At 39.0% G+C, this 13378-nt stretch overlaps 1 protein-coding gene across 2 annotated transcripts in view; it reads left to right on the top strand.

Annotated features, from left to right (window-relative positions):
• The window catches only part of ctnnbip1 (catenin, beta interacting protein 1), a 48798-nt gene continuing 35420 nt past the window's right edge, over window positions 1-13378 (top strand). For both annotated transcript variants that reach the window (XM_061903938.1, XM_061903937.1), the window contains exon 1: window positions 1-161. The gene's annotated coding sequence lies outside the window, so the exon portion shown is untranslated. The remainder of the gene's footprint in view (window positions 162-13378) is intronic.

Genomic DNA, 13378 nt, shown 5'->3' with positions numbered 1-13378 from the left:
GCGCCTCCGGTGGCCGAGAGCAGCATCGCAGAAGCAGCAGGACCGCTGCGACGAGCCACTGCGCGCCGCCAGGAGGGATGTGACCCCGGAATAAGACGCCTGTCGACATCAACACTCCATTCAAACACAGCGCACAAGAAAAAAAAGCTGGACCAGGAGGGGTAAGCTCAACTTTTTCGTTCCTCTCTATAATTACCGACGGGGTGGGGTGTTGGAAGTCTTTTATCGCTTCCGGTGTTTACGTCCGCAACCAAGCGGCGGCACCTGAACGCTGTTTGGCCCCCGGAGGAACTTCTTCATTCAAGGCTTTTGTCTCCGGTATGCTAGCCAGCTAGCTCGGCGGCTGGTTAGCTTGGGCGACTTTGCTGCGGGGTAACGTGCGTACGTCGTGGGATTCTATCACACCTTTAGCCTCGTCGAAATACACGAACCGTTTGTCCCCGGCTTTGTCCACGCTTGTCTTCCGTGGAAAAAAAAATAAAGGTTGAAAATGGTGACGAAAATGGAAGGAATGTTTAGAGCTCGCTAGCGGCGGCAGCGCTGCTTCAGTTTGAACGTCCTGCCATGCCAGAACCATTCTCTGCAGTTCTCTTTTTAACTCCTTTTAAAGTCCCTTTTTCTTGCTCTAAATTGCCTTCCCACTCGACACACAAGTTGACATTAACGGAATTACTCACATTATGCTGGTAATTCGTTTTACAGATTATATACTTTAAGTTTAATAAGGCAGTGGTTCTCAACCTTTTTTGTAAACATTGTGAACATTTTTTTAATTCAAGTACCTCCTAATCAGAGCAAATAATTTTTGGTTGAAAAAAAGAGATAAAGAAGTAAAATACAGCACTATGTCTTCAGTTTCTGATTTATTAAATTGTATAACAGTGCAAAATATTGCTCATTTGTAGTGGTCTTTCTTGAACTATTTGGAAAAAAAGATGTAAAAATAACCAGAAACTTGATGAAAAAATAAACAAGTTATTCAATTAGATATAAAGATTTCTACGCATAGAAGCAATCATCAACTTAAAGTGCCCTCTTTAAGGATTGTAATAGAGATCCATCTGGATTCTTGAACTTAATTCTAAACATTTCTTCACAAAAAAAGAAATCTTTAACATCAATATTTATGGAACATGTCCACAAAAAATATAGCTGTCAACACTGAATATTTTGTTGAAGTATTATTCAATAAATATATCTATAAACTATTTTTGAATTGTTGCTATTTTTAGAATCTTTTTAAAAAATCTCACGCGCACGCGTACCCCCATTTGAGAACCACTGTAATAAGGTATTGCCCCGAATATAAGACAACCCATGACTTACTACACAGGCTTTTCCAGGATGCGTCTAGGATTTTTTTTAAACCACGTTTCAGCCTCTTTGTGTTGTATTGCGTTGTAAATATTCATGTTCGAAAAAAACTAAGAAAAAGCATAATTTGGTTGTACAGTATGTACGAGATATGTCCAATAATGGCTTACTTGCCGATATTCCGATATTGTCCAACTCTTAATTACCGATTCCGAGATCAATCGATACCGCTATATACATTCGTGGAATTAAAGGCCTACTGAAACCCACTACTACCGACCACGCAGTCTGGTAGTTTATATATCAATGATGAAATATTAACATTGCGACACATGCCAATACGGCCTTTTTAGTTTACTAAATTGCAATTTTAAATTTCCCGCGAGTTTCTTGTTGAAAACGTCGCAGAATGATGACGCGTACGCGTGACGTCACGTGTTTGAGGGGACATATGGCAGCACCGAACACGTCTAAAAGTCGTCTCTGTTCATGCCGTAATTACACAGTATTTTGGACATCTGTGTTGCTGAATCTTTTGCAATTTGTCCATATAATAATGGAGACCATAAAGAACAATGCTGTTGGTGGAAAGCGGTGGATTGCAGCTGTCTTTAGCACCGAGACACAGCCGGTGTTTCTTTGTTTGTTGTGAAGCAGAGCGGTCAAGCGAACATGTCTTCTCTACGTTAACCAGCATGTCTTTGGATGGGAAAATTGTGATATTAAGTCTTACTGGAGAAATCAGTGGATTATGGGACTTCCTCCTGCAGTAGCTGTCAAAAAAGGCAGCTGTGAGCTTGACTCCTCGGCTTATCTGAGACACTGCGTGTTCACCGCAGCCATCCGACCTAAAGGTATGTCTTTAGAATCTCACTAAAACACTATTAAAACAATAAGCAGATAAGGGATCTTCCAAAATGATCCTAGTAAATGTGTCTAATTACATCTGAAACGCTCACACTGCCGCCGCCCGGAGCCGTCGTTTTTTGTTTTTTTTCTAGTCCTTCACTATCAATATCCTAATTCACGAATCTTTCATCCTCGCTCAAATTAATGGGGAAATTGTCGCTTTCTGGGTCGGAATTGCTCTTACTGCTGGTGGCTCCCATTATAAACAATGTGAATATGTGTGGAGCCCTGCAACTTGTAACGTCACTTGCACATACTTCCAGTAAAGGCAGGGCTTTTCTATTAGCGACCAAAAGTTGCAAAATTTATCGTCGATGTTCTCTACTAAATAATTTCAGCAAAAATATGGCAATATCGCGAAATGATCAAGTATGACACATAGACTGGACCTGCTATTCCCGGTTAAATAAGAAAATCTAATTTCAGTAGGCCTTTAACACATTATTATGCCTCATTTTGTTGGGATGCCCCGCTGGATGCATTAAACAATGTAACAAGGTTTTCCAAAATAATTCAACTCAAGTTATGGAAAAAAATGCCAACAGGGCACTGCCATATTTATTATTGAAGTCACAAAGTGCATTTTTTTTCAACATGCCTCAAAACAGCAGCTTGGAATTTGGGGTGGGGTTGTATATTGTAGCTTCCCCGAAGAGTTAGTGCTGAAATAGATTTTGGGTATTTGTTCTGTTGTGTTACGGTGCTGATATTCTTCCGAAATGTGTTTGTCATTCTTGATTGGTGTAGGTTCACAGTGTGGCGCATATTTGTATCAGTTTTGAAATTGTTTATACGGCCACCCTCAGTGTAACCTTTATGGTTGTTGACCAAGTATGCTTTGCATTCATTTGTGTGTTTAAAAAGCCGTAGATACTAAGTGATTGAGCCGACTCGCAAAGGCAGTGCTTTTAAGGTTTATTGGCGCTCTGTACTTCTCCCTATATCTGTGTACCACTCCGTACAGCGGCGTTTAAAAAGTCATAAATGTTACTTTTTGAAACCGATACCGATAATTTCCGATATTACATTTTAACATTTATCGGCCGATAATATCGGATTGCCGATATTATCGGACATCTCTAGTGTTTACAGTAATTTCCCGTTTACCACTGTTAGTTCAGTTCAGTTTGTTTGGAACATGCATACGATTAAATGTAATGCATCACACATTTCCAGTTGTTTCATTACAGTACGTCCGAAAAGGAGTATGAAGAAGAGCTTATTTAATCCTACCCCTTTTCATACCATAGCAATTCTATCCCTATTTCTTTGTTCTCTGTAACACAACAGTGAACAAATAAATAAATAATATACCATAGTAAGCAAATAAATATTAAATGCATAAATAATATTTCTTTCAATAAAGAAAAAAAGGGCTTCAAAATCTATGCATCCATCCATTTTCTACCGCTTATTCCCTCAGGGGTTGCGGGGGGCGCTGGAGCCTATCTCAGCTACGATCAGGCGGAAGGCGGTGTACACCTTGGACAAGTCGTCACCTCATCGCAAAATGTTCATCATACTTCTTGTTTTGTGTACTCTGTGCACACTTGTTGTTTGAACAGTCTCTTAAACTGAATCATATTGCTGCTTTGTTTGATTTTTTTGGTGAATCCATTCCATAATTTAATTCCACATGCAGATATGCTCAAGGTTTTAAGTGTTGTACAAGCATACAAATGTTTTAAATTAGATTTTCCTCTGAGCTTATTTTTCTCCTCTTTTGTTGAGAAAAATTGTTGTATATTCTTGGGTAGCAGGTTATAGTTTGCTTTATACAAAATGTAAGCGATTTGCAAACGCACCAAATCATTGAATTTCAATATTTGTGATTCAATAAAGTTAAGTTAAAGTACCAATGGTTGTCACACACACACACACACTAGGTGTGGCGAAATTATTGGGTTTGTATGTTCTCTATTTCCAACATTATGTATTATTCCAATTGATCTTTTTTATAACACAGTTAGTGAATGAAGCACACATTTGTAGTTGTTTCCCCATATTTCTACTCAGTAAGTCAGATGTGGTAACACTAGCAAACAGTAAAGAATATGAAGTGATTTTTGGTCTAGAACATCCATCCATCAATCCATTTTCTACCGCTTATTCCCTTTTGGGGTTGCGGGGGGCGCTGGCGCCTATCTCAGCTACAATCGGGCGGAAGGCGGGGTACACCCTGGACAAGTCGCCACCTCATCGCAGGGTCTAGAACATGTTTAGCTTTATTCATTATTGATGTGTTTCTTGCTACTTTATGTTGTATTTTTTTACATGGGATTTCCAATTAATTTTATCATCTATTATTAAATTAAAAAATAAATGTGTTTTCTTTTACCCTTGGAATATCTATTTCGTCTATTTGTAATTGATTGGTTTCGGGCCAGACTGTGGTAAATGAATATTCGCAAAGTAGGAATTATAAATTAAGTATTATCATAGCGAGTGCATGAAAAAAAGATTTATGGCCTTCTAAATATATGACGTCATCTAGACATTAATAACGACACCCACGTAATCATCTTTACACTAGTTTGATATTCAATATAGGCACATTAATTTGCGACGCACTGTGAGGCCGTCATAGCCATTTTTCCTGACCAAAGCTTTTGTTTTGCTTTACTGTATGCACGGTAATGTGAGGAAGAGCAACAAACTGGAATAAAATTAATTGCACTAAATAAAAGGAATCAAAGGTTCGTACCAAGTCTGGTTCCAGATACTATTTGTACCCTTTTGCAAAGGCTTGCTAACACAAAAAAAAAAAAGTAAAATTGGTGGAATTGATCCATACAAGCAAACCAATGACCAAGAGACTTAAGTAAGTTGCCGCCATTGTCCAATGCAAACTTGGCAAAATGTCTCATCGGCGTAGTCAGTTTTTATACCGGTTAAGAATTTCCGAATGCAACGTCTGTTAAGGTTCATCGTCCTCCGTTCAAATTGCGCGTAATCTACAGCTTTCATTTCTTATGCGTTAGAAATGGAGTGAGGGTGCCAAGCCTCGTTTCATAAGCATGTTTCTCTGGAAAAAAATAAGACCATTATTGCTTTTAAACACATTGATCACTGTGCTACTGTTCCGAAAGTCAACAGACATGCTTTTTAAAAACATACTGTATATTGTTTGCAGCAAGCAGCTAGCTTGACTAACGTTAACAGCCTCCGTGTGAAACAGAATAAAACATGCTTTGATTTAAACTAAAAATGCCCTGAACACACCAATGTGCACCAGGTGATGGCATAGGTGACGTTTGATCGTCTAGCAGATGATGTTCAAGCTATTCGCTGTCTCTTTATTAGCTCACTAACCCGAGTTCCTTGGCTTTACTTTCACGCTGGAAATGAGGAAAAATCTCACTAAATAGATGTTGTTTTTTTAACCAATCATAACAATTGTGGAAGTTAATGATGCTGCACATTTGCACGAGGTTTTGAACTATTCAAAGAAAAGAACCCAACTTTAGCACAAACATTTGCATTTGGTCGTGTAAATAAGCTATTCAGATGCCCGCAAGGCCCACAATTCATTGTGTTTACTACGTCACACTTACACGCCCTATAGTAACGCGGCCTGACAACGGTTGGGCCAGGTACTGAACTGCGTGCTGTGTTTACTGTAATGTTGATATTTTCAGTTCATTTAGCCATTTAATGCTTGAAAATGCTTAATTTAGGCCCAGAATACATAGAATGTACTTTAAAAGGCAAAAAACAAAAAATCTGCGATATATTGAAACTGCAAAATTTGGAGCCCTATGTGGCATCAATGCATCTGTTTTTTGTTAAGGCAATGTGAAAGGGATGTAACGCAATTAAATATTCATTTGTAGTGTTATTGTAGTCCTGGGTGTTACAGCCCAGGACTACTTCCCCACCCTACTTTAAAGAAACCATTGAATTCAAATGGCAGAGATATTTCAAAAGACGATTTTTATTTTATTTGATAAAAAACTATTATATTGATATGACACTGCACACACTGGACCTTACGCTTAGCAACATTCTAATTTGTATAATATTGTTCTTTTTAAACCAGATATGAATTGAACTTGTATTGGATAATTTTGCATAAATTAAATTGAAAACTTCCCTTGAAAATAAATACTTCAGCTTGAATACAATAATTCTGTTAAAAAAATGTAGGATTGTACATTGCTTGCAAATAATAATTTCCAACATTGAGATCAATAAAGTGTAAACTTCAAACATCCAACCATTTTCTACCGCTTATTCCCCTTTGGGATCGCGGGGGGCGCTGGTGCCTATCTCAGCTACAATCGGGCGGAAGGGGTGTACACCCTGGACAAGTCGCCACCTAACCGCAGGGCCAACACAGATAGACAGACAATATTCACACTGACATTCACACACTAGGGCCAATTTAGTGTTGCCAATCAACACTAAATTGGAAGTGGGAGGAAGCTGGAGTACGCAGAGGGAACCCACGCATTCACAGGGAGGACATGCAAACTCCGCACAGAAAGATCCCGAGCCCGGGATTGAACCCTGACTACTTAGGACCTTCGTATTGTGAGGCAGACGCACTAACCCCTCTCCCACCGTGAAGCCCAAACTTAAAACATCTGCCTGGAATAGCGTACTTCTGTAAATAAAGTGTCATATTATGCATTGTATAGGGTTGGATTTGGGGGTTAAATCAACAAAAATGATTCTTGGGCGCGGCACTGCTGCTGTCCACCGCTTTCTCACCTCCCAGGGGGTAATCAATGGGATGGGTCAAATGCAGAGGCCAAATTTCACCTCACCTAGTGTGTGTGTGACAATCATTGGTACTTTATCTTTAACTTTATTGTATCCAAATAAATAATGAAGTAAAATATTGAGAGGACTAAAGTTTGTTTCAGTAAGTGGATAAAGAAAACGCAGCCTTTTCCTTCACACATCTTGGCGGTGTGCAGAGCAACCACTTTAGTGTTCAGTCTACGCATTGTGCTTCTGTCTCATCATACATGGTGTCATCATGCATACCTTGTGTAAATGATTCCACCATAGTAGGGTGATTTTTAGCCTGTAGAGCAGTGTTCCCCAACCTTTTTGTAGCTGTGGACCGGTCACCGCATGAAAATTTGTCCCACGGACCGGGTTTTTTTTTTTTCATTTTCTTTTTCATAATGAAATACAATCATGTGTGCTTACGGACTGTATCCCTGCAGACTGTATTGATATATAATGTATATATTGTATTTTTTATGTTGATTTGATCATTTAAAAACATTTTTTTTGTTTTTTTTATTTTTTGTGAGGCCCGGTACCAATCGGTACCGGTCCGCGGCCCAATGGTTGGGGACCACTGCTGTAGAGTGTTTGTTGTAACCTCGTAAAGAGTTGCATTTCCCACACTCGGCTGGAGGCTTCGGTTTCAAATGCTGAAATAAGTTTGTGGCTCTGCTGCCTTTTTGAATGAAACTTTGCACCGAGCAGTGTATGTTCTACACCTATTGCTGCAAAACCAAAGTACTGACAGCACTTTTCCTTGGAACAAACGTCTTGCTCTCGTTAGCATTTGCTATGTTTTGCTATGTGTGCCGCCAAGGAAGCAAGGGAACGCAAGCTACGGAAACTACTGAGGAGAAAAAAATATTTTTTTGAATTGTTTAAATCGTATGCAACAAAAAACTCAATCGTTTCGATACATCACCAAAGGCGAGGTTATTGTGACCAAAATTTTCACGGTTATCATTATTATCGTGGTATTGTTAAATGTGCTCAAAAAGTACTTATGCACACTGAATCTTTTAAACCAAGTTATTTTTAATAACTAAAACAAATTAGACACACCGTTAGAAGACCCAATTTTTTTCTTGTTTTGGGTTTCTTTTACTTCACTGACTCTGTTTTTGTTGTCGTATTTTATGTCTTAAGTCTATGTTTTTAACTTTTGATCACCACTTAAATTTCTCAGCATACGAGACAAAGGGTTTGAAACTACATTGTAGAAGAATAAACATATATTTGTCCGTTCACTTTTAAATGTTGGTTTGCTGCATTAACTTTTCTTACTTTGGAGAAAGCCGTGTTCCTCTCTTTCGCTTCTCATTCACTTTTAAAAAATGCTTTCATTTTGAGTGACGTAACAGTCGTAATTACGCCCACAATCTGTCGCTGTGATCACCTTCTACAACAGTCTGCACTGTTATACTGTTTTTTTTAATTGTATTTTAATTTTTTTCATGTCCGGTCCAACGACTCAGACAAATCATATTGTTGATGTAGATGCCCATATGTGCTGTACAGAATTGCTGTGTAAAAGAGAAGTTTTGGATACTTTTCTTGTAACCTTGTTTGTATTTGACTTTATTAAATTGATGTATTTAATGTTTGGCACAGACAGTCTGGAGTAGGAGGGGGTATAAAAGAAGAAAAAAAATAATACAAAGGGGGAAATAGTGAGGACAACAGGGGAATAAGACAGAGACAACAACAACAAAACACAGTAATTACAGAAAAACATCACTAAATGTGATACGTACAAATACCCATCCATGTTCTACCGTTTATTCCCTTTCGGGATCGCAGTGGGCGCTGGAGCCTTTCGCAGCTACAATCGGGTGGAAGGCGGTGTACACCCTGGACAAGTTGCCATCTCATCGCAGGGCCAACAAAGATAGACAAACAACATTCACACTCACATTCACACACTCGGGCCAATTTAATATGATAGCAAAAATTATGTTGTACTGTTAAAAAAGTGCTTTCACATGGTACATATACTATGGTGCCAAGGTCCATCGTGTGGTGATTGCAGGTCAAGGCGGTGACAATAAATTTGAGACTATTTTGTATGGGTGTCAAAAAAAGATTGATGAAATAAAATGTTTTATTAATTTGTCCTGTCCAGGCACACAGGTAAATCATATTCTTGATAGAGATGCCCATATCTGCTGTACAGATATACTTAAGAAAAGAGAAGTGCTGCCTTATTTGTGTTTGACATTATTAAATGTTTGAGTAGAATTTTATTAAATAAAAAACTGTTTTCTTTTAAGTAACATTGACATTTAACAGAGCTGTTTGTCTATTTTATGGAGGAAGGTAGTTAATCATAGAACCGGCACCCTATGTTATTAAAAAACTATTGGTCAAGAATCAAAAAACGCTACCCTCAAGAATCGGTCGAATCGTGTAGTGCCCAAAGATTCAAAGCCTTACTCTTTAGCCAAAATGACAGTTTTTGTAATTAAAATGTAACATATTTGACTGTCATATGAAACACACAGGGCCCCCTGTTTTCATTTTAGCAAAAGTCGCTATAAAACTGCAAAGAGTATTTTACGCTAGGCCAAGATAACGCATGCTTTTTTGTAAATGTGCTGTAAAGTGGTGTAGTAGTTGTGTACTCCAATTATTGCCTCGTATGTGTCCGTGCTTTTTGAACCATGAAAGTACCTCAGTTGGTTTTATTGTTGAAGTCTGCTAATGGCACATATCCTTAATGGCTTTTCTATTTTTGGATCATGCCTGCATGGATGCATTGTGCCACCCTCCCTCACAGTGTCCTCTTTCTGCATGTGTGATAGCTGACAGCCATTTATGTATTGTAGCTGGCACCGTTTCAGGAGCATTGGGGAAAGCTGCAGCCCCATGGGGGTCAAGTGCTGGAAGATAGCAGGCTTGTGCTACGGGGTGGTTAGAGTTACTGGGGTGGATTTCCTTTGGCTGGATCTGGCTTTTTCTGTTATTTTCTCAACATGCTTAACCCCAGGTTGCTCATCAGTTCCCTATGAGCTGATGAGTGGGCTCCGGATCACCTCACAGCCTCCTGCTTGACTTGGCACAAGCTGTTGACGCCCTGTCAGCATTACCAGGCTGTAGAGTAGCTTCCTGTGGTCTGTCACCGTGGTTCCAAAGCTGCATGTGTCATTTTTGTGGCTAAAACACACCCTGTCCAAACGAACAGATGGTTCCATGAGCCGTTGAATTGTTTCAACCATTCCATTGCACAAAAATTGAGCATGCAAACCTCCATCACCTGGGGAGGGGATACCCGGGGTGAGGGGGGGCGTGTGACCTCGATGAACATGCTTTTTTTTCCTATTAGAATACGACGAATCGTATGTAGCACTTGGCTTCACTGTAATCACGGTGGGAGACGTGGAAAGGCATGTATGTTGTTTCCTTTAATTTTAATAAACTTACAATGTTATGCAGAGGTTACAACAATTTCATAGACAAATTATACTATTTATAGTCACGGTGGAGCATTGGGGGGGTTGCAAAAGAATTTAAATTTTTTAAGGGCGACGTAGCAGAAAATAATTGAAGCACTGCTTTACATCAACATTGTTATTGGTAGGGCTGGGCCGATAGTCAATAAATAATTTATTTGAACAATAAATTAAAATTAACCCTTCAACTTGTGCTGGTTTTCTTTGTCCCTCACTTTCAAACATGGGTGCAAGAGAGTTCACTCTGTGCATCGTTCTGAGGACCTGAGCACTTTTAGTCAGGAGCAGAATTAACAGAACAGAGTGAGCCCTCTTGTCAGTCATCCACAATCTTTTTCTCTGTGGGTGGAGGTAGGACTGCTAGCTTTACACACACATGATGCATGGCAGAGCCTCGCTAGTCATGACTCGCTAGTGAGAAGCACTGCAATGAAAAAATGGGGGACAAAAGATGATTGCAAAGTAGCATTTACCATTTCGGCTTTAAACCGAATGAGCTGGATGAGCCCATCAACACGGATGAACAAGTAAGAATGCAGAATTTGCTAGCAACTAAAAAAACAACAAAACAAACCATTCCACCTATTTTTCTTTTTTTTTTAAACTGCACTTCAAGATGTTCATATCAATTGAAGAGCCATTTTTTTTAACAGTGATTGAGAGTACATTTTATTTTTTCGGGGTGTGAGTCGGCCAGCAGGCATGATGCATGCAGTCACATACTTCCCAATGCCCAACCCACCGTCAAAATTTTAGGAAGATCGGAGTAGGGCTGGGCGATATATCGATACATACGATATATCGCAGGTTTGTCACTGTGCGATATAGAAAATGACTATATCATAATATTCGAGTATACGTTCTCACACAGTTGCTTTTAGCTGCGGGCATTACACTACAGGCTCTTCTCACTCTTTCCTGTCTCTCCTTCTCACAGACAAGCAGGCGCACAAACTTACACACGTCACGTCATACGTCACATACGTACAGTATACGCCCTCTCCCAGCAGAGAGGTAGCAGACTAGCTAACGTTAGCTGTGATGCTAACATAGCCGTACGAGTCGTAATACGAGAGAAAGAAGGTGCAAATCTGGTAAAAAATGAAGAAAGACTTAATTCCCAATAAAAACAGCAGGGGGTCCATCGTCTGGCGGTGGTTCGGCTTCAAGTGGGAATATGTCGAACAGACAGCCGTAATTTGCCAAGAATGGGGCAAAAGCGTTGCTATATAAAGTGGCATTACTGCTAATATGTAGCATCATTTGAAAAGTCACTCGCTAGAGAATGAAGAGAATTTAATAACGTCCGTATTAACCTACCACATAGTGAAGGACGAATACTATTTGATTTCCTATTATGCAGCTCATTTTTATTTGACACTTAAAATGTCTGACAATCTTGCAATTTCTGTTTTGGAAATGACAAGAATGTTTGTGCCAATGCTTAATAACTGTAATAAATACACTTTTGGTCAATTGACTTTGTTGTGATTTCCCTCTTTGCATAAAAGTTTAAAAGTAGCATATATGAAGGCAGTATGAAGAAGAATGTTTTAATGTAGACACATAGAATCATCATACTGCTGTGATTATATGTATCAAGTGTTCATTCAAGGCCAAGGCAAAATATCTTAATATATATCATATATTGCGATATGGCCTAAAAATATCGAGATATCAAAAAAAAGGTCATATCGCCCAGCCCTAGATCAGAGCATGTAGAAGGATGTTATAACCGTTATAAATGTACACCACAAATGGGCGAAACTGGCACCACAGCAGTTATGCAGTTGCATCTTACCCAATGCCAAGACCAAAAATCTCAGGATGATCGGAGCATGTGGAAATATAATATGGCTGTTATGATTTTCCACCACAAGAGGGTAATATTGATGTGGATACAAACATTCGGTTGTGATCAGACCTCAACCTAAAAGCTTTATATTAGTTTGGAAGGAGAGCTGATCATCTTAAGAGATGACAGTTTGATGGTTGATGGCGAAGAGCAGTTTTTACTGCCAGGTTCTGCCCACTATGAATGGATACGACTAGGTACTGACTGATACAGCAATTTATGGTGTCATTGCATGTGTTCCAATTCTGATCAATATCTGAAGTTGTGGAGCCGAGTTATAAATCTTGAAAGTTTTGTGGCGAACCATCAGATCAAAGTTTGGCGCCATGACACACCCACACCTTATAGCGTGGCTAAAATTCCTTTGTAATGTATCATCGCTCATCTGTTTAGTTATCTGTCATTTTAACCGCAATTCCTGTGGTCAAAGACTCTCCGAGAAGTTTGTTAAAGTACAACCCTTGTTTTTGGCCTGAAAATGGCTGATGGAAATCAAATTGGCCTACTTCCTTTTTTTTTTCAAGTATCGGTTATGGAAATTTTTATATGCGTCCTGTCATGATATATTTTTTTCAAGCGGTTGCTAGAGAGTCAATTTTGAAATGTTATATTTGGTGCCCTCAAAATAAAAGCATTTTCGCCAGACCAGACGTACTTGCAAATATTTGGTAGTTTTTGTGCATGTTAATAGACTCAAAAATGCAATTGAAGTTGGGTAAAATTATTGCATGGAACAATTACGATAAGGTTTCTCAGCTTTTCTGCTCAAGTCCTAAAAATTAGAAATAAAAGTTTATCGCGTTTTTATCGGGTACTTGCATTCTTAGTATTGCATATCCCGTTTACATTGGTGCTTGATTTGGTCTCAAAATAATGCTGACTCCGGCTGCAACTAATGACTATTATGGTACTCGACGACTCATGGACTATCTTAGTAATTGGTTGAATAATCAGATTATAAAGCGTACACATATTCAGTGGCTTTAATCTAGCCATCAACTTTTAAATTCAGTTTGAGATACAATATTTTTAGGCATATGCTTACGAACAACATCGATGACTATTTCATTCATAAATGTTTATCTGTACTGTAATTATGCTGCTCATTCGG

This window comes from Nerophis ophidion, linkage group LG06 (genome assembly GCF_033978795.1).
Source record: "Nerophis ophidion isolate RoL-2023_Sa linkage group LG06, RoL_Noph_v1.0, whole genome shotgun sequence".
In the NCBI taxonomy this organism is placed as follows: Eukaryota; Metazoa; Chordata; class Actinopteri; order Syngnathiformes; family Syngnathidae; genus Nerophis; species Nerophis ophidion.
This window is presented reverse-complemented; position numbering and strand designations above follow the sequence as displayed.